Genomic DNA, 22943 nt, shown 5'->3' on the forward strand with positions numbered 1-22943 from the left:
ATGTTTACCAGGGATGTTGGTCTGCAGGTATCTTTTTTCATTGTGCCCTTCCCTGGTTTTGGTATTAGGGTGATACTGGCTTCATAGAATAATTTAGGGAGGATTCCTTCTTTCTCTATCTTTTGGAATAATGTCAGTAGGATTGGTACCAATTCTTCTTTGAATGTCTGATAGAATTAGGATGTGAATATTTCTGGTCCTGGACTTTTTTTTTTTTTTGTCATTTTAAAAAATTACTGTTTCAATCTTGCTGCTTGTTATTGGTCTGTTCAGAGATTCTACATCTTCCTGATTTAATCTAGAATAGTTGTATATTTCCGGGAATTTATCCATAAAATGGTTGTGTATTTCCAGGAATTTATCCATCTCCTCTAGATTTTCTAGTTTATGTGCATAAAGGTGTTCATAGTAGTCTTGAATAATCCTTTGTATTTCTGTGGTGTCAGTTGTAATAACTATTGTTTCATTTCTAATTGAGCTTATTTGGATCTTCTTTCTTCTTTTCTTGGCTAATCTTGCTAATGGTCTATCAATTTTTAAAAATCTTTTCAAAGAACCAGCTTCTTGTTCCATTTATCTTTTGTATTTTCTTTTTGTCTCAATTTCATTTAGGTCTGCTCTGATGTTTGTTATTTCTTTTCTTCTTTTGGGTTGGGTTTTTCTTGTTTCTCCAGTTCTGTGAGGTGTGACTTTAGGTTGTATATTTGTGCTCTTCCAGATTTTTTGATGTAGGCTTTTAATGCTATGAAATTTCCTATTAGCACTGCTTTTGTCATGTCCTAGAGGTTTTGATAGGTTCTGTCATTATTATCATTCAGTTCAAATAATTTTTGAAATTCCATTTTGATTTCATTTTTGACCCAACAATCATTCAAGAGTATGTTATTTAATTTCCATATATTTGCATTGTTTTGAGGATTCCTTTTGGAGTTGATTTCCAAATTTATTCCACTGTGGTCTGAGAGAGTACTTGATGTAATTTTGATTTTCTTAAATTTACTGAGAATTGTTTTGTGGCCTATCATATGGTCTACTTTGAAGAATGTTCCATATGCTGATTAATAAAATGTATATTCTGTAGTTGTTGGGTAGAATGTTCTGTAAATATCTGTTATTTCCATTTGTTGTAGGGTATCATTTAAGTCCATTGTTTCTTTATTAACTTTCTGTCTTGATTACCTGTTGAGTGCTGTCAGTGGAGTTTTTAAGTTCCCCACTATTATTGTGTTGCTGTCTATCTCTAGTAGAAATTGTTTTATAAATTTGGGAGCTCCAGTGTTAGATGCATATATATTTAGAATTGTGATATTTTCCTGTTGGACTAGTCTTTTTATCATTATATAATGTCCCTCTTTGTCTTTTTTTTTTTTTTTTTTGAGATGGAGTCTCACTTTGTTGCCCAGGCTGGAGTGCAGTGGCCGGATATCAGCTCACAGCAAGCTCCGCCTCCCGGGTTCACGCCATTCTCATGCCTCAGCCTCCCGAGTAACTGGGACTACAGGTGCCCGCCACCTCGCCCGGCTAGTTTTTTGTATTTTTTTTAGTAGAGATGGGGTTTCACCATGTTAGCCAGGATGGTCTCAATCTCCTGACCTCGTGATCCACCCGTCTCGGCCTCCCAAAGTGCTGGGATTACAGGCTTGAGCCACTGCGCCCGGCCCCTCTTTGTCTTTTAAAACTGCTGTTGCTTAATGTGTGTTTTGTCTGATATAAGAATACTCCTGCTTGCTTTTGGTGTCCATTTGCATGGAATATCTTTTTCCATCCCTTACCTTAAGTTTATGTGAGTCATCGTGTATTAGGTGAGTCTCCTGAAGACAGCAAGTACTGGGTTGATGAATTCTTATTGATTCTGCCATTCTGTATCTTCTAAGGGGAGCATTTAGGCCATTTACATTCAATGTTAGAATTGAGATGTGAGGTACTATTCTATTCTTTGTGCTGTTTGTTGTCTGAATACCTTGTTTTTTTCATTGTGTAATTGTTATATAGGTGAGATTTATGCTTTAAGAAGATGCTGTTTTGGTGTATTCTGAGGATTTGTTTCAAGATTTAGAGGTCCTTTTAGTAGTTCTTTAGTAGTGGGCTTGGTAGTGGCAAATTTTCTCAGCATTTGTTTGTCTGGAAAAGACTATCTTTCTTTCATTTATGAAGCTTAGGTTCACTGGATACAAAATTCTTGGCTGATAATCATTTTGTTTATGGAGGCTAAAAATAGAACCCCAATCCCTTCTAGCTCGTAGGGTTTCTGCTGAGAAATCTGCTGTCAATCTGATAGGTTTTCTTTTTGTTTTTTAATTATACTTTAAGTTCTGGTATACATGTGCAGAACATGCAGGTTTGTTACATAGGTATACACATGCCATGGTGGTTTTCTGCACCCATCAACCCATCATCTACATTAGGTATTTCTCCTAATGCTATACCTCCCTTTGCTCCCATCCCCCAGCAGGCCCTAGTGTGTGATGTTCCCCTCCCTGTGTCCATGTGTTCTCATTGTTCAACTCCCATTTATGAGTGAGAACATGCAGTGTTTGGTTTTCTGTTCCTGTGTTAGTTTCCTGAGAATGATGGTTTCCAGCTTCATCCATGCACCTGCAAAGGACATGAACTCATTTTTTTTATGGCTGCATAGTATTCCATGCTATATATGTGTCACATTTTTTTAGCCGGTCTATCATTGATGAGCATTTGTGTTGTTTCCAAGTCTTTACTATTGTGAATAGTGCTGCAATAAACATACATGTATGTGTGTCTTTACAGTAGAGTGATTTATAATCCTTTGGGTATATACTCAGTAATGGGATTGCTGGGTCAAATGGTATTTCTGGTTCTAGATCCTTGAGGAATCACCACACTGTCTTCCACAATGGCTGAACTAATTTACACTCTCACCAACAGTGTAAAAGTGTTCTTATTTCTCCACATCCTCTCCAACATATGTTGTTTCCTGATTTTTTAATGATTGCCATTCTAACTGGTGTGAGATAGTATCTCACTGTAATTTTGATTTCCATTTCTCTGATGACCAGTGATGATGAGCTTTTTTTCAGATGTTTGTTGCCCACATAAATGTCTTCTTTTGAGAAGTGTCTGTTCATATCCTTTGTCCACTTTTGGATGGGGTTGTTTGTTTTTTTCTTGTCAATTTGTTTAAGTTCTTTGTAGATTCTGGATACTGGCCCTTTGTCAGATGGATAGATTGTAAAATTTTTCTCCCATTCTGTAGGTTGCCTGTTCACTCTGATGATAGTTTCTTTTGCTGTGCCAAAACTCTTTAGTTTAATTAGATTCCATTTGTCAATGTTGGCTTTTGTTCCTATTGCTTTTGGTGTTTTAGTCGTGAAGTCTTTGCCCATGCCTATGGCCTGAATGGTACTGCCTAGGTGTTCTTCTAGGGTTTTTATGGTTTTAGGTCTTATGTTTACATCTTTAGTCCATCTTGAATTATTCTTTGTATAAGGTAAAAGAAGGGGTCCAGTTTCAGTTTTCTGCATATGGCTAGCCAGTTTTCCCAACATCATTTATTAAATAGGGAATCCTTTCCTCATTGCTTGTTTTTGTCAGGTTTGTCAAAGGTCAGATGGTTGTAGATGTGTGGTGTTACTTCTGCAGCCTCTGGTCTGTTCCCTTGGTCTATATATCTATTTTGTTACCAGTACTGTGGTGTTTTGATTACTGTGGTCTTGTAGTATAATTTGAAGTCAGGTAGCGTGATGCCTCCAGCTTTGTTCTTTTTGCTCAGGATTGTCTTGGGTATACAGGCTCTTTTTTGGTTCCATATAAAATTTAAAGTAGTTTTTTTCTAATTCTGTGAGGAAAGTCAGTGGTAGCTTGACGGGAATAGCACTGAATCTATAAATTACTTTGGGCATTATGGCTATTTTCATGATATTGATTATTTCTATCCATGAGCGTAGAATGTTTTTCTATTTGTTTGTGTCCTCTTTTATTTTTTTGAGCAGTGTTTGTAGCTCTCCTTGAAGAGGTCATTCACATCCCTTATAAGTTGTATTCCTAGGTATTTTATTCTCTTTGTTGCAGTTGTGATTGGGAGTTCACTCATGATTTGGCTCTCTGTTTGTCTATTATTGGTGTATAGGAGTGCTTGTCATTTTTGCACATTGATTTTTTGTATCCTGAGACTTTGTTGAAGTTGCTTATCAACTTCAGAAGTTTTTGGGCTGAGACAATAGGGTTTACTAAATATACAATAATGTCATCTGCAAACAGAAACAATTTGACTTCCTCTCTGCCTATTGGAATACACTTTATTTCTTTCTCTTGCCTGATTGCCCTGGCCAGAACTTCCAATACTATGTTAAATAGGAGAGGTGAGAAAGGGCATATTGGTCTTGCGCCGGTTTTCAAAGGGAATGCTTCTAGCTTTTGCCTGTTCAGTATGATATGAGCTATGGGTTTGTTATAAATATCTCTTATTGTTTTGATATATGTTCCATCAATACCTAATTTATTGTTTTTAGCATGAAGCAGTGTTGAATTTTATCGAAGGCCTTTTCTGCATCTATTGAGACAATCATGTGATTTTTGTTATTGTTTCTGTTTATGTAATGGATTATGATTATTGATTTGCATATGTTGAACCAGCCTTGCATCCCAGGGATGAAGCCCACTTGATCGTGGTGGATAAGCTTTTTGATGTGCTGCTGAATTTAGCTTGCCAGTATTTTATTGGGGATTTTCACATCGATGTTCAGCAGGGATATTAGCTGGAAATTTTCTTTTTTTGTTGTGTCTGTGCCCGGTTTTGGTGTCAGGATGATGCTGGCCTCATAAAATGAGTAAGGGAGAAGCCCCTCTTATTCTATTGTTTGGAATAGTTTCAGAAGGAATGGTACCAGCTCCTCTTTGTACTTCTGGTAGAATTCAGGTGTGAATCAGTCTGGTCCTGGGCCTTTTTTGGTTGGTAGGCTATTAATTACTGCTTCAGTTTCAGAACTCGTTATTGGTCTATTCAGGGATTCAACATCTTCCTGGTTTAGTCTTGGGAGGGTGTATGTGTCCAGGAATTTATCCACTTCTTCTAGATTTTCTAGTTTATTTGCATAGAGGTGTTTATAGTATTCTCTGATGGTAGTTTGTATCTCTGTGGGATCTGTGGTGGTATCCCCTTTATCATTTTTTATTGTGTCTATTTGATTCTTCTCTCTTTTCTTCTTTATTAGTATGGCTAGAGGTCTATCTCTTTTGTTAATCTTTTCAAAAAACCAGCTCCTGGATTCATTAATTTTTTGAAGGATTTTTCGTGTCTTTATCTTCTTCAGTTCTGCTCTGATCTTAGTCGTTTCTTGTCTACTGCTAGCTTTTGAATGTGTTTGCTCTTGCTTCTCTAGTTCTTTTAATTGTGATGTTAGGGTGTCAATTTTACATCTTTCCCACTTTCTGATGTGGGCATTTAGTGCTATAAATTTCCCTCTAAACACTGCTTCAACTGTGTCCCAGAGTTTCTGGTATGTTGTGTCTTTGTTCTTATTGGTTTCAAAGAACATCTTTATTTCTGCCTTCATTTCATTATGTACCCAGTAGTCATTCAGGAGCAGGTTGTTCAGTTTCTATGTAGTTGTGAGGCTTTGAGTGAATTTCTTAATCCTGAGTTCTAATTTGATTGCACTGTGGTCTAAGAGACTGTTTGTTATGATATCTGTTCTTTTGTATTTGCTGAGGAGTGTTTTACTTCCAAGTATGTGGTCAATTTTAGAATAAGTGCTATGTGGTGTTGAGAAGCATGTATATTCTGTTGATTTGGGGTGGAAAGTTCTGTAGACATCTATTATGTCTGCTTGGTCCAGAGCTGAGTTCAAGTTCTGAATATCCTTGTTAATTTTTTGTCTCATTGATATGTCTAATATTGACAGTGGGGTCTTAAAGTTTCCCACTATAATTGTGTGGGAGCCTAAGTCTCTTTGTAGGTCTCTAAGAACTTGCTTTATGAATCTGGTTGCTCCTGTACTGGGTGAATATATATTTAGGATAGTTAGCTCTTCCTGTTGCATTGATCCCTTTACCATTATGTAATGCCCTTCTTTGTCTCTTTTGATCTTTGTTGCTTTAAAGTCTGTTTTATCAGAGACTAAAATTTCAATCCCTGCTCTTTTTTTTTTTTTTTTTTGCTTTCCATTTTCTCGTTAAATATTTCTCCATCCCTTTATTTTGAGCCTATGTATGTCTTTGCACATGAGATGGGTCTCCTGAATACAGCACACTGATGGGTCTTCATTCTTTATCCAATTTGCCAGTCTGTGTCTTTTAATTGGGGGCATTAACCCGTTTATATTTAAGATTAATATTGTTATGTGTGAATTTGATCCTGTTATTATGATGATAGCTGGTTATTTGCCCATTAGTTGATGCAGTTTCTTCATAGTGTCAAAGGTCTTTACATTTTAGTATGTTTTTGCAGTGGCTGGTATCTGTTTTTCCTTTCCATATTTAGTGCTTCCTTCAGGAGCTCTTGTAAGGCAGGCCTGGTGGTGACAAAATCTCTTAGCATTTGCTTGTCTGTAAAGGATTTTATTTCCCCTTCACTTATGAAGCTCAGTTTGGCTGGATATGAAATTCTAGGTTGAAAATTCTTTTCCTTAAGAAGTTTGAATATTGGCCCCTACTCTTTTTTGGCTTGTAGGATTTCTGCAGAAAGATCCACTGTTACTCTGATGGGCTTCTCTTTGTGGGTAACCCACCCTTTCTCTCTGGCTGCCCTTAACATATTTTCCTTCATTTCAACCTTGGTGAATGTGATGATTATGTGTCTTGTGGTTGCTCTTCTTGAGGAGTATCTTTGTGGTGTCCTCTGTATTTCCTGAATTTGAATGTTGGCCTGTCTTGCTAGGTTGGGGAAGTTCTCCTGGATAATAACCTGAAGTATGTTTTCCAACATGATTCCACTCTTGGTTCCATTCAGGTACACCAATCAAACATAGGTTTGGTCTTTTCACATCATCCCATATTTCTTGGAGGCTTTGTTTGTTCCTTTTCATTCTTTTTTCTCTAATCTTGTCTTCATGCTTTATTTCATTAAGTTGATCTTCAATCTCTGATATCCTTTCTTTTACTTGATGTATTCGGCTGTTGATACTTGTGTATGCTTCACAAAGTTCTTGTGCTGTGTTTTTCAGCTCCATCAGGTCATTTATGTTCTTCTCTAAACTGGTTATTCTAGTTAGCAGTTCCTATAATGTTTTATCAAGGTTCTTAGCTTCCTTGCATTGGGTTAGAACATACTCCTTACTTGGAGGAATTTGTTATTACCCACCTTCTGAAGCCTACTTCTGTCAACTTGTCAAACTTATTCTCTGTCCAGTTTTGTTCCCTTTCTGGCAAGGAATTATGATTTTTTGGATGAGAAGAGACATTCTGTTTTTTGGAATTTTCAGCCTTTTTGCACTGGTTTTTCCTCATCTTTGTGGATTTATCTACTTTTGGTCTTTGATGTTGGTGGCCTTCAGATGGTGTTTTTGCATGGGTGTCCTTTTTGTTGATCTTGATGCTATTTCTTTCTGTTTGTTAGTTTTCCTTCTAACAGGCCCCTCAGCTGCAGGTCTGCTGGAGTTTGCTGGAGGTTCACTACAGACCCTGTTTGCTTGGGTTTCACCAGTGGAGGATGAAGAATAACAAAGATTGCTGCCTGTTCCTTCCTCCGGAAGCTTTGTCCCAGAGGGACCCCTGCCAGATGACAGCTGGAGCTCTCTTGTATGAGGTGTCTGTCAACCCCTGCTGGGAGGTTTCTCCCAGGCAGAAGGCACAGGGGTCAGGGCCCCACTTGAGGAGGCAGTCTCTCTCTTAGCAGAGCTCAAGTGCTGTGCTGGGAGATTTGCTGCTCTCTTCAGAGCTGGCAGGCAGGAACATTTAAGTCTGCTGAAGCTGCCCCTACAGTTGTTTCTTCCCCAATGTGTTCTATCACAGGGAGATGGGGGTTTTGTGTATAAGCCCCTGACTGGGGCTGCTGCCTTTCTTTCAGAGATGCCCTGCCCATAGAGGAAGAATCTAGAGAGACAGTCTGGCTTCAGCCGCATTGTTGCACTGTGGTGGGTTCCACACCCAGATCGAACTTCCCAGTGTCTTTGTTTACACTATGAGGGGAAAACCACCTACTTAAGCCTCAGTAATGGCGGATGTCCCTCCCCCCACCAAGCTTGAGCATCCTAGGTCAACCTCAGATTGCTGTGCTGGCAGCAAGAATTTGAAGCCAGTGGATGTTAGCTTGTTGGGCTCCACGGGAGTGGGATCTGCTGAGCAAGACCACTTGGCTCCCTGGCTTCAGCCCCCTTTCCAGGGAAGTGAATGGTTCTGTCTCTCTGGCATTCCAAGTGCCACTGGGGATGAAAAGAAAACCCCTGCAACTAGCTTGGTGTCTGCCCAAATGACTGCCCAGTTTTGTGCTTGAAACCCAGGGCCCTGGTGGTGTAGGCACCCGAGGGAATCTCCTGGTCTGTAGGTTGGAAAGACTGTGAGAAAAGCACAGTATCTGGGCCAGATAGCACCATCCCTCATGGCACAGTCTCTCACGGTTTCCCTTGGCTAGGGGAGAGAATTCCCCAACCCCTTGCGCTTTCCAGGTGAGGCAATGCCCCACCCTGCTTCAGCTCACCCTCCCTGGGCTCACCCACTGCCCAACCAGTCCCAGTGAGATGAACCAGGTACCTTAGTTGGAAGTGCAGAAATCTCTCGTCTGTCTTGGTCTTGCTGGGAGCTGCAGATGGGAGCTGTTTCTATTTGGCCATCTTGCCCTCTTCCTGATAGGTTTTCCTTTATGGGTAAAGCTCATGCTTTTCTCTCACAGCTTTAATATTCTTTCCTTCATCTTGACTTTAGATATCTTGATGATTATGTGTTAAATGATGATCGTTTTGTGATGAATTTCCCAGGTGCTCTTTGAATTTCTTGTATTTGGATGTCTAGGTCTCTAGCAAGGCCCGGGAGGTTTTCCTCGGTTATTCCCTCAAATATGTTTTCCAAAGTTTTAGATTTCTCCTTTTCCTTGGGAACACCAATTATTCTTAGGTTTTGACATTTAGTCCAAACTTCTTGCGGGCTTCATTTATTTTTAAAAATTATTTTTTCTTTGTCTTTGATGGATTGGGCTCATTTGAAAGTCTTGTCTTTGAGCTCTGAGGTATTTTCTTCTGCTTTTTCAATTCTATTGCTGAGGCTTTCCAGTGCACTTTGCATTTATCTAAGTGTGTCCTTGATTTCCAGAAGTTGTGAATTGTTTTTTGTTTATGCTGCCTATTTCGCTGAAGAATTTTCCTTTCGTATCCTGTATCACATTTTTGATTTCTTTAAGTTGGACTTCACCTTTCTTTGGTGACTCCAAGGTTAGCTTAATAATTGACCTCCTGAATTCTTTTTCTTGCAATTTAGAAATTTTGTCTTGGTTTGGATCCATTGCTGGTGAACTTATATGATCTTTTGGAGGTGTTAAAGAACCTTGTTTTGTCGGATTACTAGAATTGTTTTTCTGGTTCCTTCTCATTTGGGTAGTCTATGTCAGAGAGAAGATCTGGAACTCAAGGGCTGCTGTTCAGAATTTTTTGTCTCATGGGGTGCTCTCTTGATGTGATGTTCTCCTCCCCACCCTAGGAATGGGACTTCCTGAGAGCCAAACTGTAGTGATTAGTTTTACTCTTCTGGGTCTCACCACCCAGTGGAGCTACCAGGCTTCAGGTTGGTACTGGGCAGTGTCTGCAAAGAGTCCGGTGATGTGGTCCATCTTCAGATCTTGTAACCATGGATACCAGCACCTGCTCCAGTAGAGGTAGCAGGGGAGTGATGTGGACTCTGTGAGGGTCCTTGGTTGTATTTTTGTTTACTGTGCTGGTTTTGTGTTGATTGGCCTCCAGCCAGAAGGTGATGCTTTCAAGAGCACATCAATTGTAGTCCTATAGGAAGGATGCAAACTTGCCCTAGGGACACCTGGTTAAGTATTCAGGATTCTCATGTGGCAGGCAGGGCCGGGCCATAGAGCTCCCAAGAGATTATGACATTTGTCTTCAGCTACCAGGGTGGGTAGAGAGAGACCACCAGGTGGGGGCAGGCATAGGCATGTCTGAGCTCAGGCTCTCCTTGGGCGTGGCTTGCTGTGGCTGCTGTGGGGGGTGGGGGTGTGGTTCCTAGTCCAGTGGAGTTATATTCCCTGGGGGATTATGGCTGCCTTTGCTGAGTCATGCAGGTTTCCAGGGAAGTAGGGGAAAGCTGGTGGTCAGTAGCCTCACCTTACTCTCATGCGGCTGGCAGTCCTAAAGGCTGGTCTCACTCCCACTGTGCCCTGCCAATAGCACCGACTCTATTTCCAGGCAGCCAATGGCCAGGGCTGAGAACTTGTCCCTGACTAAGAGCCTCCCTCTTGAGAAAGCAAGCCGACTTACAGTTTTTTGGCATCTCAGGGAGCCTGCAGCGGTGATCCAGTTTCTTCAAAGGTTCTGTGGATTCTCTTGGCTTTCCTGGTGTGTTCCTCTGGTAGTTCTTAGTAGCAAAAGTTCACAGTGTGGGTCTCCACATGCTGCTCTATTTGTCTGAGTGGGAGCTGCAAGCTAGTCCTGACTCCTGTCCACCAACTTCCCAGGATGCCCTCTCTATATCTATTTTTAAATTGACTGAAGCTGAGCAGCATCACATATTCAGCTTGGCCATCATGATTTGTTCAGGAATGGGCAATTGACTGTAAGTTGGGCCAGTATGGCACAAGGATATTTCCTCTGGCTCCTGGGAAAACAGCTCCCTAGAAGGATGTTCTCCTTCTGTTGTATGTGAACTAGAAAATACACAGCATTGAGTGGTCTCTGGCAGCCACTGTGGAACCAGGCGGGAACGTGGTCTTAGACACAGGCTGAGCAGAGAGCTGGTTGGCTGCATCGAGCTTTGCTTGGACTTGCTGTGGGACTTATATTTCATGTTATAAGCCAGTTTACATTTAGTTTTCTGTTACTGAAAACAGCTGGAAGATTGCTAACTGATTAAAACATTGACCTTAAACTAACTCCACCACATTTAATGGAGAAACAGAGACATTTTCATTGAGGTCAGAAATAAGAAAAAATTGCTGTGGTTCTTTCTACAACTGAATATTGTTTTATATGTTCTAGCCTTAGTTAGAACTCACATTGTGAACTCAGCCTTAGCTAGAACATACAAAAGCATAATTTTTGGAAAGGAAGACTTTGGAAAGGATGATATTATCATTATTTACCAATTATACAATTTTCTGTTTGACAAATAATCAGCTGAAACAGTAAGAGAGTTCAGGAATATGGCTAGAATAAAATATAGGAAAAAATTTGTAATTTTTCTATATAACAGTAATAATCAGTTATAAAATATGATGGAAAATGAGTTCATTCATGATTGAAAGAAATAGTATATAGGATCATGTTTGAAAATAACAGCATTTGACAGAGGGCAAACATTTCAGAAATACATTTAAATAATCCACAATGTAAGTGGGAGTGCAGGCTCCCTCAGAACACTAATATCAATAATAACAAAAGTGGTATAATCGTTTTTGGAACTCTGTAAGGCAATGAGTACTAAATGCTATAACAGCCTAAAAACTCTTCGTTTCCTTGCCTTTATCTGTCAAGAAATTTATCCCATGAATATTACTAAAGATCTCTTCAAAGACTTAGTTCCAAGGATATGCACTGGAATATTTTTTATAAATCCAGGAAATAATTGAAATGTAGCACAAAATGGATAAGGTAAATAAATTCTGTTCTATTCATACACAATGGAATAGTTTGTAATTATTGAAAAGATGCTTGTTACAAGGATATTTGTTGGTTTGGAAGGACTTATATAATATGATAAATGAAAAAGCAGTTTCCTCAGTAGTAGGTACAGAGTGACCTCATTTTAAAGCAGACATGATGTGACAGTGGGCAGATTTGGGAGAAAGACTGGACTAGGTGTTGTGGGGCTGTCACCTGGCATAGAGGCCATGTGTCTGCAACGTGGGTCTTCAGAAGGTGGCAGTTCTGAGAGGAAACACATAGAGACAGAGCCAGGGAAAAGGATAGCTACACTTATGTGCATAGTTCTTCCCTATGGCTCTACATGTCTTTAGTGAAACACTTCCCATGGTTGGATTTCTTGTGGAAGGTGCACGGGACTGAATTTTGCACTATCACTGTAGACAGAGGAGAGAGTCAGTTATTTATTGCTGTGTAACAAATTATCCCCAAAGTTAGTAGGTTTTATCTCACATGATTTATTATCTTACACAGTTTCTGAGGGTTAGGAGTCTGGGATTGACTTAGCTTGATGGTGCTGGTTCAAGGTCTCAAACGTCAGGCTTGACTGGGGTGGGAGGTTCTGCTTCCAAGCGACCTTCATTCCTTACCATGTGGGTCTCCCCACTGGGCTGCTCACAGCATGATGCCCACCACAGCAGAGAGAGAGAGAGAGAGAGAGAGAGGGATTGGGTACACAGTACAAAAGCCACAGTCTTTACAAGCTACTTTCAGAAGTGACATCCCGTTCTTCTGCCATATGCTACTAGACAGAGAGATTAACCCTAATACAATGTGGGCGGGCACTACACAAGGGTGTGAATGCTGGGACACCATTAGGGGACATCTTGGCGATGGTGGGAAGAGAAGAGAGAGTGGAGTTAGGGTGGAGAGTGAGCTCTGATGACACGGGAGCAGACAGTAGGGTGATCACAGGTAATATGTTGGATTCATCAAGTGGTAAATTAAGAGTTTGGAGCTGAGTTCATGTACATCTCCAAGGGGTCTTATAGGCTTAAATTGCCATATGGAATATACACAAGATTGGACTGAAACCTTTTGCTGTCCATTAGGGAAAAATTTGGGGATCAAAAAGAACCTGCTTGAGAATGGTGCCCTTCAACACATACAGCCCGAGCAGAGGGACTTGCAGTTAACATGAAGGATCTTTACAATGGAATGCAGGCCTGGAAGGAAGACGACTGCGGCTTTTGCATAAAAATGTCTACAGTTATTATTATTAATTAACAAATGGAAGGGGCCAAGTTGTGCTATAGGAGGAACATGTGTTCCTCGTGTAGCTGTAAATGCACAAGCCCTGCTAGCAAGTTCTCAAACCAGCAAAGAATTTTGGTTTTGGCAACTGAGTTGCACTCATTTCAGGTAGAGAAATGCAGAACCAAATTCAAGGACAATGGTTTCCTCCCACTTTTTCATCCCACCACGGTGAACCCACCCACAGAATCGAGCCACCCTGCTTTCCCGTGGAAGAAGCAGAAGACTCCTTGGACGTCCAGCTGAAGCTTGAAGCAGCAGAATCTGTAGGTACAAAAGGAGAGGGGATGAGACTCTACTGCCCTGTGGAGAGGGGTCCTTGGTAAAAGATGGGGCCCAGCAGCAGATGGAGGAGGTCTTGAAGGAGGTCTATGAGAAGAGCACAAGGAAGGTTGGAGGATAGAGAGTTAGGAAGTTAGGGTGTGCCCTTGAGGGGCTCCTTCCAGAGGCCCCTGTGTGACACAGGATTCCAGGTAGCTAAGTAAAGGTGTGTCTCCTCATCTGCCTACCTGCAAAAAGGAAAAATGTAGATTTCTATCAAAATTCTGTGCCTGGTTTGTGGCAGACAGAAGAGGTTGTGTCAGGGAGAAGACAACCAGAATGCTGATAATCTGATAAGCAGTAACCATCCTGTGTGGGTGCCTGGGTGAAGGCCAACCAACCATGGACAACTCACAGTCCAAGATGCACAGACCTGCTTCCTCTGACCTGTACTTGAACCCTCCACACCCACCACCTCCTGCAAAGCACAGAAGGATAGTAAAGAATCCTAAGGCTCTGTTCTACATACACATACACCAGGTGCACACACATACACACTCATGTGCACACATACATGCAGAGACATGTGGTATACATGACAACATAGGAATAATTTAATTTTATATAACTCACATAAAATCCAGCCCTTTCAATGGCTCAGTCTCAGTGCTGTGTCACATTCAAAGAAACAGTCTAGCCAACAAAGGCGACTAAATAGCCCATGCTATTATACTCTTGGCAAATATCTCCCAAAGAACATTAAAGGGGAACTAATTCTTAACCCAGAACAATTTTTAAAAATCTCCTCTGCTCCCCTTTTACTGTTTCATGCCCTGCAATTGCTTTCCAAACTCCTGATTCTCTGTCATGCCAGTCCTCTGCTCTTACCTTTTCTTTCTCTCTTTTTTTCCCCCCAACCCTCAAGGAATGTTCCTCTATAATTCATCTTCCAAATCTCCAGGGATCAAGAAAGGGAGAGGTCCCATCTGCTTGTGGACAATGAGGAAATTGTCCCTGGAAAGGCTGGCATTGGAGATGCCCCCTGATGAGTCAGCGATAGAGAAAAGAGGGAGGACAAAAGGAGAGAGAAGAGATGGGGAGCTGCAAGTTACCTTAGAATCCCAAACTCATGGGTTCCTGAGCTGGAAGGGCCATTAGGGCCAGGCTTGGCCATAGGCAGTTTAACAAAGCTGCAAAGATGCATGATACAGTCAACACCTTCTAGGCTCACGTAATGGAACATTGACAGCAGTGGGGTGAGGGCAGTCCGGAGGTTTGCACTGGGAGATTTTAGAAGACAGAAAAAGGGCGGATGGGAGTTAAAGAAGACTGTCTGGGAGAGGGTGAGGCCAGAGGTGAGCTACCTTTTCCTCATATCCTCACTTGTCAGAGAAGAGAGAGAGAGAGAGAAAAAGAGAGAGAGAGAGAGAGATCTTTCTTTTGTCTCTTCATCTTATCCCATCATGAGGGCTCCACCTTCATGACATAATTACCCCCAAACATCCCACCTCCTAATACAACCACATTGGGGGTTAGGTTTCCAACATTATGAATTTTGGAGGAGATATAAACATTCAGTCTATAACAACATACAGTAAGTGCTATCTGCTTCTATTATATATGTTACATATGCTATTATTATAGTAAATACTACTAATATATATTAGTATATTAGCAGATGTTTGTAATATTTATAATATATTTAAATAATATGTGACACATGATTTAAAATAATATATGATATATAATACAGTGTATATTATGTATAATATATTTAGTAATATGTATTATATATCAAATACTATATGATTGCAGGTACTGCTGGTGTAGATTCTGTATATATGATTACTATAAAAGGAATTATTATCATTGTTTTTGTTATTAGAATCCATTTGATGCCACTGATACTGAGATTAATAGGGAGATAGTGAAAATAACATAAAAATTGTGAATCCTGTTGATACTAGGACTAGAAACAGATCTGATTGTGTGTGTGTTTGTGTGTCTGTGTGCTCACGCACATGTGCACGTTGGTAGGTAATGAATCTGGCGAAAGAACTGATAGGAATACTGCAGACTATGTGGTCCCATTGCTCATTTGGTTGATGAGGAAAGTGACGTCAGTGCTTCATCAAGCAGCCTAAGGTCCCACTACTGCTGGCAGGTCTCGTCTCCTCCCTTCTTGAATTTGGGTGTAATCCAGTGAAGATGTTTAGCAAAGAAATGAGAGAGTGGTCCTGGGAGAAGGATCCTCTACTGGAAGATTCAGCTATTCTTCCTTTACTGTAGCCCAGCGCCATGCTTCTGTCCTGCCCTTCTCTGCTTCTCTATACTTTCACTTCCCACCTTGGCATTTAAAACCTCTGTTCTCTGAGTAACAGTGATGCTAATGTTTGCCTTTTGGGGGCCTCCTTCTGATGCTAGGCTCAGAGGACATTCAAAATATTAACAGATCAGTGCTTCCGAAACCCAATTTAATACAAGAAGGAGTGGGTGCCTGTTTTGTCTTCAAGTCCAGAACCAGGTGAGTCACTGTGCTCCCTGTGGTCAATTTCCTGAGAGATTATCATATTGAGGAGGACATATCAATTACCCTCCAAGGAGGCGTCCAAGACTCAGGACTGTTTTGCCAGCCCATGGAGTCCCAGGAATTGTTTCTTCTCTATTGATTGATTTCTTCTCTATTGATTGATTTCTTCTCTATTGAAGACCCTTATTGAGGACCATTTTTTTTTTCTCTGTGAATTTTCCACACCATCTTGGCTTGAGAGAATATATAGTAATTTTAGGCAGTTTGTGAGTCTAGAGGTGTTATGAAAGACATTTCCAAATACATTTTGGGATGTTGTTGGATAAATCTAACCCCTGCCTTCCCCCTGACTCCACCGCAGGATGACTGGGAAGCAAGGCTGTGATTGCAGCTGGGTGTCTTTGCAGCATCTCAACCTTGTGTCCTACACCCAGTTCTTCTCCAGCATCCGGGACTTCCACGCTGTCGACCGGTATGACCTGAGGACCAGTGTGACCACTCCACCTGTCCTCCCTAAGCATGCCCCTGCCATGCCCTGTCCGTCCTCTGCCCCTGACTGGCATCGACCCCTGGTACCTCAGCCTCAGTGCAAGGACATTGAGCCAGGAACAGCAGATGGGGGAGCCAATGTGAGGACGGGGAGAATGAGGCCTGTCATGGTCTAGGTCTAGGCTGCTTTTGTCCAGCGACTCTCCCAGGGTGACCACCCCTGAAGTGGACATCATTTTTGATCTAAGTGGAAGAGTAAGACATAAAGGACAACTGAAGTGAGGGTGCAGGGGGCTGCCCCACTCAGGCCATGGTGTTTGTATCAGAAACTCTTCTCTGTAAGGGGAAGGTGGGAGCACCAGGATCTTGATTGTATTTTCCAGCTGAGTCTTCCTGATTTGGACACGTTTTAAAACTTTAGAATTTTTAGAGCATCAGTTTAGAGTGATGGCGCCCACTTCATTGGGTCAAGCATATGTAATTTACATAAAAGTACTAAACAGTTCATTTAAATTACAGTTACACACAACTCGATGAAACACTGAGTTTTAAAATGTCTTAGAAAATGGTATACCCTATGAAACACTTTTAATACAATTAAAAGCAACTAAAATGAAACAACATATTTTTAGAAAAATATGTGTTAAGACTATATGCAAAATGAAAAAGAAAATGTTAATCCAGGTGTGGTGGCGTGGCCTATAGTCCAGCTACTTGGGAGGCTGAGGCAGGAGGATTACTTGAGCCCAGGAGTTTGATGCTAGTCTGGGCAAAACAGCAAGAGCCTGTCAAAAAAAAAAAAAAAAAAAAAAAAAAAAAAGAAGATGACGACGAAAGAGAAGAGAGGAAAAAAAGAAAAAAAAAAAGTTAAACCTTTGGTTAAGTTAGTTTTGAAGAGGTGGAGGAGAGTGTGGAAGAGAAGTGTGTATGTAGATATAAATTATTCCTAGTATTTTGGGTTTTGTGTTCATAATATATTCATAGATATTTGTTATATTAGATTATTAAAATAATATAAATTCTAGTAATAGAAATGAAATTGTTCAGGCCAATTACAAAAATGAGTTATTGATCTAGTTAGCACTTATTCATATGCCGGGTAGTGTTCTAAGCACTTTATATATACCATCGACTTATTGAATCCTCAAAACAGTCCTATAAGGTGGGATAATTATTATTTCTATTTCCATGGGGAAACGGAGGCACAGAGAGATCAAGTAACTAGCCCAATACCACACAGCTGAGTGGGAATTCTAACCCAGGCTGCGCGTCTCCAGAGTTCTGCTCTCTTAACCACAAATGTTGTGAATGAGGTACTTCTGTGAATCGAAGGTTCATTAAAAAAGAGTTACCTGAAGGAACTGGTTTCTACAAGAAGCAGGTAGAGCATACAGGAAAGGAGGATGTGTGGCCTTGGTCTGGGAGGAAAGCTGGTGGTTTTGTTTAGACTAATGTGTCGGTTGGTTACCATCTCTACCATCCCAAGCAAAATACTTACACTTTAGCAAGGCCTTACTGGGTTGACTCTAATAGTGGGGATTCTGGGTGACGTGGCAGACTGATGGGAGACCATCTATTGACTGCATGAGTCTCTGAGCTCTTTTAGTATCATGCTGGTGATCTGGCTGCTGACTAGATGGAGTTAGTGCCCTTTTCTGTTTTGCCTCAAGATTGATCATCTATTAAGCAAATATTGACTTCTTAAATGAAATTGTAATGCTTCTTGCAACAGAAGTCAGTATTTGTTTGATGACAACTGGTGACTAAGTGTGGCGAGGTGGCTAGTCTACCCATCAACAAGACCTAGCATGGAGGCCTCCTTTTCCTTTAAGGCAGAGGCTCTCAGAGAGTAGTTTCCAGAACAGTAGGACTAACATCCTTTGGGAAATTTTTAGAAATGCAAATTCCTGGGCCTTGCCTCCGTTCGACTGAATCCAAAGAGATGGGGGCAAGGTCCAACCCCACCAGTGGTTTGCTGGCAAATGTTTAACAAGTGGCTCTTTGGAAAAAAATACAGATCTTTATGTACGTAAATTTTGCTGATACTTTGAATGTGTAGCACATAATTTACAAATAATAAAATATTCAATATTCTTTACTATAAATGTTATGTAGCCAATTGACTTTCGCAGAATGCTTTCATTCATTGTTTTTTTGTCAAACTCTTGTATCAGAGACAACCTAGAGTTGCAACTGATGAATGAGTGTAGTTCCAACATGAATGTTGATATTTTTGCTTATATTAGGGAGTAAGATGAAAGTGAAACAAAATGAAGACATATGTCACAATGTCACCTATTTATCAGTGATGTGAACAATTTCTTTGCTGAATTAAATGTTGGAAGACTATTTTCTCAACTTTTTTTTCTATTCACAATGTAATAGCTACAGGCTAACATATTTTGAAGCTTAATCTGCATTTTTACAATTTTCTCCATTACTTTCTTAAGTCTAGACAATCAACAAAATAATAAATCAAGCTCACTTGCTCATTCCTGTGGTGTAAATATTTCTGTCATGGCCAATTTCAAGCTACAACATGACACTACTGAACAAGGGGTTAGAAAGAGATGTGTGGCCCCACATCATTACGTACTATGTCCATTGTACAGACACAGTAGATGTAAATATCCTCCACGGATAATGGAAATATGTAGTACAATAATTAGGAAGTTGCTTCTAATGCAATTTGTTTTTCACATAATTTATTTATCTACACATTTTTATAATTTATTTTTTTAATGATGGCTTGTGTTTCACAATTGGCTTGCAGAGTTCCTGAAAATTTAACAATGGCCCTCATGAGCTGGTATGAATTGGGCCCACAAATCTGTGTTTTAACAAGCCTTCCACATGATTCTGATGATGCGAAATTTTGTGCTTAAGCAGATGGTGAGGACAAGGAATGCATGTAGCTACACTTAACTGGTACTACATGCTCTATGTCTGGGCAACCAAATGCTACACTCAATGTTTAAGCAAGTTCACACTGAAGACAGTGGGGAAAGAAGGAAGTGTATCTAAAGAAGAACAGAGGAATGAGAAAAGGTTTTAATTTTAGATCTTTGACTTTTTTTTTCTTCTGGGTTTAGACTGCTTTGGTTAACTGTTCATAGACATTCAAATAAATTAGGACTAAATTATGGCTCAATTTTTTCTCTTGAAACAAAATGGCAGCCAATGCAACTGCTCAAATGACATATCTTCTGAAGTCTAAAAAAAACTGGTTAGTTCATTCAATAAATACTTACTAAGTACCTACGATGTGCCAAGCACTACGCCAGGTTTTGGTTGTGCAGCGTCGAACAAGGTAGATAAGAACCCTGATCTCAATGTTTTAGGAGGAAGAAATAGAAAAACCCAAGTTAGTGCCTTAGGTAAGCAAGATAATTCTTTGAGAAGGAAATTATGTGGGTGGAGGGTGTTGGGTGGGAAGGGACTGCTTTCTGACTGGGGGATTAGAGAGGGCCTCGTTGAGGAGGTATCAATAAGGTGGATGATGAATCCAGCCATGTAACTACCTGGGCAAAGGGGACAATAATTGCAAAGATACTGAGTTGGGAACAGATTTGAGGTGTCGAAGGCCTGCCTGGTAAGAGGTCTGATGTGGCTGGAGCAATGTGAGTGAGGCCAGAGTGAGAGAATATGTGTTGAAAGGCAGACAGGCAGGGGCCAGATCAAGTTTTAGGCTAAGCAAACATTTTGGATTTCATTCTGAGTGATGGGAATCCTTTGGAGGCTTAAAGCAGGAGTGACTGGTCTAATTTCTGCTTTAAAAAGATCACTCACTGCTGTATAGAGAATGGGCTATAACAAGCAAGACTGGAAGCAGGAAAATGCACTGGGAAAATGTTCAAAGAGTCCCAGGTACCAGATAACATGGCTTGGAATGGAAGTGGCCAGATTTGGGAGGTAGTGTGGAGGAATAGCAGATTGTCCTGGTTGAGAGAGCATGGCAAATTCTAAGAACAAAATAGACCATTAACTCTACCATTTTTAAGCAAAGTAGACTAGAATCCTTTATATTTATGTCTGCTCATGTCTTACCACACTGGTTGATCTGCCTATTTCAGAAATATGTATATAGGATGTACTAGATAAGTGGTGGCCCCTTAACTGGATGGGTGGCTGAGGAGGTAACACTCAAGACAGTCTAAGAAGATGAAGTATAATCCTCTAACTGCAGCCCCATGAGCTTAGGAAGATAAGGGCCAAGCATGAGTAAGAATGGAGATCGCCCCATTACCTCCTCATTCCTGTGTGTGGGTGTGAGTAGCAATTACTGGTGTGTGTCTGTGGGATTCTCACTGCTTGAATTGGGTGATGAAACCTGTGGCATGGGTGAGGAAACATTCACCTTTCCCATGCCATCTCCCCAGGCTTGGTGTGTGCATTTGCCAGGAGTGGGCTTGGAGAATAACCTTCCAAGGACTCTGGCCTGCAGGTGGCTTAGCCTGTGGGTAACTGATACGTCTTCTGATGCATACAGAATAGGAGCTGCCACAGGGAGACTCACAGGGATTTCCAGTCTGATGCTGAGGTTGTTACTGTGGTCCATATTTTGTGAATTATTCAACATATGATTTTTATTCAGTGACTTAAAAGAAAATATGAACACACTAACATTTATCCAGTATTCTTTGAGAATACATTCCATGTAAATGCATTTTTCACGTATGCCTTTAAATGTCAAGACAAATTTTATGTCATGAAACATTTTGAGCAGTTGGGAGAGAAGGCTTTCTATAGCAAGCGAGACCCTGAAGCAGAGAATCTGCATGGTTTAAACTTCCTTGAAGCCTCCTGTTCATCATTATGATTGTCAATTACCACTTCATGCTATAATGCAGTGACACAGGGACTTCAAGCTCTGTGAATCAGACTATTGTGCAAATTCCTCATTCCCTTGTTTTCTTTTTGGAGAACTAGGCCCCCCTTAGAGTGTTTTACGTCATTAACACCTAGTAATGGCACCCAGGGGCAAAGTACAAGCAAGCCAGGGTCACCTACCACAGCACTGTTTCTTGTTAGAAAACTGGTGCTTTTAAGAAGATGGTTCTTCCATGAGAGAGGTTTTGCCTAGTTGTTGTTCAGTTAGTTTTCTGGCCTGCGTTTACTGGACGTAGAAGTCTCAGAGTCTCCAGAAGCTATATCTCTGTTTTTTTGTTCATCTGAGTCAAGTGCACTGAATGTGACTCCCCCCCACATCTGTATTACTTATCGATACAAAAACTTAGTATTTTCTCCTCACTCATAAAAAGCATCCTTAACATCTGAGAGTCCAAAAGAATGAAAAGGAGTCAGAATGAGAAAGGTGAGATGCCTTCTGGGTTATCCAAGCAGAAGCCAAAGGAGGAAATTTGACTGCAGTAGACCAGGGTCTCCCTAGTATGTAAAATAGTGTCAGTGAGACCTGGGTCACCAGTCCCCACCATGGGGGCCATGCTGCAAGTGATCGTAAATAGGTGGATGCTGATGGGGAGCTCTGGGGCAAACAGGCACAGCTGTACTGTGTTGAATGTTCTCCTAGAGCCCGTTTGTGTGTTAAGATGGACCTGGCTCTTGGAAAGGCTACATCATAGAATCTTCTAGAGGTCTTACTACCTCGCTGTGATGTGTAATGGCTCCCTTGCTCCAGAATTTGTGACAAGAAGCATTTGATGCAGTCATTTACATTAAAAAATAAATGGTGTCCTTCTTCCAGTCCCTGGATCCTGGCAATCAGAGGGCTGTTTCTAGTGTACTGTGACGGACATGCTTATCTTCCGCAGCAGTTCATCCTGCAACAGTAAAATTGCAGGCGGCACACAGACCAGTTTCTGCTGACACGCCAGATACCAAAAGTGTAGGTGGGAAGGTTCAGGGCTGCCTTTTGAACCAAAACAGAAGAGAGATGAACCAAGAAAATGTCTGCAGTTTACCTGCTGTTTTGTCCTTTCTTTGGGGAAATATATAATTACTTTGTATCTACTTATACACATATGCAGGTAATTTTTCTTTTTTAAAGAGAAAGGTCAAAGATTGCCTGTGTCGCATCAAACTGAAACTGCTTCAGCCTCTTCCTCTGTATTTCTGTGGTAATTGGTTCCGTGAGCTACAAATACAACAGACGTGGACTGAATAGAATGAGACCATCTGTCTCAGGTCCAGGCATGCTTTTCCCAAATGTGGAAAAAAGCAGGGCTGTCTTGGGCTGATGGCTTTGACTTGAAGAGAAATTTATGGTCTAAAGACTCTCTTTTTTTCTTTGTTTTTCACTTAGACCCAAGGGACAAGCACTCCATCTGTCCTGCAGTGGAGGCTGTTGCCTAAGCCTGTGTCATGTAAACTGTCCATGAACCTTTACTCCCATTACTGACATAGTCTATGGTGCATCTCATTGTAAGTAAGACCCTGTTCTTGGGCTGGGCTTGAGATGCGTAACATCCATGGCACCATCCTTCAGGGAGCTTACAGTTTGGTTAGATAAACAAGAGTGATGCCTGAAACAACAACAACAACAAGAACAACAAAAAACAAGACAAAACCAAAACCAGACAACAACAAACAAGACAAAAGGAAAACCAGACAGCATAACCACCTACCCCTCCAACCAACCAACCAAAATCAAAAACCAAGAAAACAGAAAAAAAAAACCAGCCACC

The sequence above is a fragment of the Macaca nemestrina genome, chromosome 15, assembly GCF_043159975.1.
Source record: "Macaca nemestrina isolate mMacNem1 chromosome 15, mMacNem.hap1, whole genome shotgun sequence".
In the NCBI taxonomy this organism is placed as follows: domain Eukaryota; kingdom Metazoa; phylum Chordata; class Mammalia; order Primates; family Cercopithecidae; genus Macaca; species Macaca nemestrina.